The sequence below is a fragment of the Manis pentadactyla genome, chromosome 13 (assembly GCF_030020395.1).
Source record: "Manis pentadactyla isolate mManPen7 chromosome 13, mManPen7.hap1, whole genome shotgun sequence".
In the NCBI taxonomy this organism is placed as follows: Eukaryota; Metazoa; Chordata; class Mammalia; order Pholidota; family Manidae; genus Manis; species Manis pentadactyla.
Window position 1 is genome coordinate 47,737,349 of NC_080031.1, and position 2,578 is coordinate 47,739,926.

Genomic DNA, 2,578 nt, shown 5'->3' on the forward strand with positions numbered 1-2,578 from the left:
AGGAAAAGGGAGAAAAGTACAGAAATCCTCAGACAGTGGAAGCAACAATTGAAAGACAGCATGAGTGAAATGGTAATGCTATGGAGACATAGACTAGGTAGTCAATCTTATAAGGCAAAGAAGTAAAATCATGATCTGTGAATAGACAATTAGATATGGATTTAAAAGTAGATACAAAAGAATACAGAGATGATATAGGTATAGGTATGGATATGGATATAGATGTGAACATAAATGAAAATTACCTTAAAAGATAGGCTCAGTCTATCATTTTATGTTAGTGTAGGTAGTGTTCTCTGTTACTCATGACAATGTCTAATTTGGGAGGATATATTTGAAGTACCCATTGGATTGAGATGCACATAAGCTTATACCATTATGTAGGCTTAGAGGTAGACTAAAATCATGTGTATGTTGCATCTCTATAAATTTCAGTGTGCAGAGTATGTATACTCTATATCAATTAACAATTATTTTCTATGAATTCTCCTTATAAATATATTCTGAAATGAGTATTGAGTCATTCTATTTTACTTTTACGCTCACTGTAAACATGGTATATGACCCTTATGATATAAGACCCTGCTGAGTGCCCTTTTCACCTCTGTGTTCCTCAAAGTGAAGATCATGGGGTTTAGCATTGGGGTGATAATGCTGCAGAGCATGGCGGTGAGTCTGTCCCTGGCTGCAAAGTGTTGACTATAGGATGGATGAATGTAGGTAAATATAACTTTACCATAAATAAACAGACCACCAAGAGGTGGGAAGCACATATGAAGAAGGCTTTGTGCGTCCCTTCCACTGACTGGATCTTTAGGATGGTGAATATGATGTGCATGTACGAGTTGAAGGTAGTTAGGAAGGCACCAATTCCAAACATACCTGCTACCACTAAAATAAACATTTCTTCCATGTAGGTGGATGAGCAGGAGAGGGCCACCACTGGGGGAACATCACAGTAGTACTGGTTAACCCGACTGGACTTGCAGAGAGACAGGCGGAAGGTGGAAACTGTATGGAGGAGGGAATTGAGAAACCCTGATGCCCAGGTCCCACCTATAAGCTGGGCACAGCAAGCCTTGGTCATGATGAGGGGTTGACGGAGGGGGAAGCAGATGGCCATGTACGGGTCATAAGCCATGACAGTGAGAAGGAAGACCTCAGTCCCCGCCTGGGCCACCAGGAAATAAAGCTGCAGAGCACATCCCAGGAAGGAAATGCTATGATTCCCAGTAAGGAGGTTGTCAAGCATTTTTGGGACAGTAGCTGATGGGCAGAATATGTCTAAGAGGGACAGATTGGCCAAAAAGTAATACATTGGTGTGCACAGCTTCTTCTCAGTCCCGATGACCAAGAGAATGGCCCCGTTTCCCACCAAAGTGACCTGGTAGGTGACGGCAAAGACCACAAAGAGAGGATAGTGCACCTTGGGGAGGTCAGAGAACCCCATGAGGATAAAGTGAGTCATGGGGGTGAGATTGTAGCCGTCCATCTCCTCTCTACATGGGGTCTCTCTGGAGAAGAAAACAAGGAATTATTTATTAGAAATTTGGAAAATCACTGTTTGTGGTTGGTGATTAATAAGCTAGCCATATATTAGAGATCCATTATTAAAACTGTTGTTAAAAACATCTGATTTCATGTTGTCTCATGGAATGTTCATCTATAGCTCCTTACAACAAGGAAGCCCTCTGAGTCCCTGAGGGGACGTTTAGCAATCCACCTTCTCAGGAAAACCACTGTGGTCCTTTGCCAGCTTTTGCAATTTCACAATTCAGTGACAGCTGATGTTGTGTTTTTCATACCGTCTTGGGCTTTTGCCTTATTTTGATTTTTTAAATTTCAATATGTACAATTTTGTGCACTACCTCAATTTAAAATAACTGAAAACCATAAGCTACATATTTTACAAGGTATATATTTATTGGGGGATATAGTTCATATTCAATATTAGATTGGTTTCAGATGTACAACAGAATTAGTGACTCAATAATTACAAATATTCTTACAGGCTTGCCATGGTACGTGAAGATCCCCTATTACCATCCTTCAATATTAGATTATTTGTTGTAATCTCTCTTTTGTAGTACCTTTCCAGTGACTAATTCATTTAAAATTTTGAAGTTTGTACCTTTCTAACCCCACCATTTTTTTACTCACCTCATCCTCCCACCCCCTTGATTTCACTTATATGTACAGAAAAACAAACAAAAATATGGTAAATAAATTCAGTAACTGCTATCAACTAGCAGACATATAGTAAGTGAAAAAATTTTTTTTGTGTGTGTATAAGAATGAATGGTGTGAGATAAAAGATGGCATGAGAGGAGAGACAGAGGCTTCCTCCTAAAACTGGATACAATTAGAAAATTTAATTGGCAAAACTTATACTTAGAGAGCAACAGGAAAGAGGACGGCACCAGACTGCACACACCTGGAGAAAAGAGCAGACCTCAGTGAATGGGGTAACGTACCAGAGCTGTGCTTCCACGGGACCTGAGCCCCTCCCCCATCCCAGGTCACCGGCAGGAGGAAGATAACTGGAGCAGGGAGGGAGTGGAAGGCCAGGGACTGCTGA

General features: G+C 40.7%; 1 pseudogene; it reads right to left on the reverse strand.

The window, feature by feature from the left end:
• Positions 1-542: 542 nt before the first annotated feature.
• Positions 543-1,492, reverse strand: LOC118934995 (olfactory receptor 5V1-like; annotated as a pseudogene).
• Between the last annotated feature and the right edge of the window lie 1,086 nt (positions 1,493-2,578).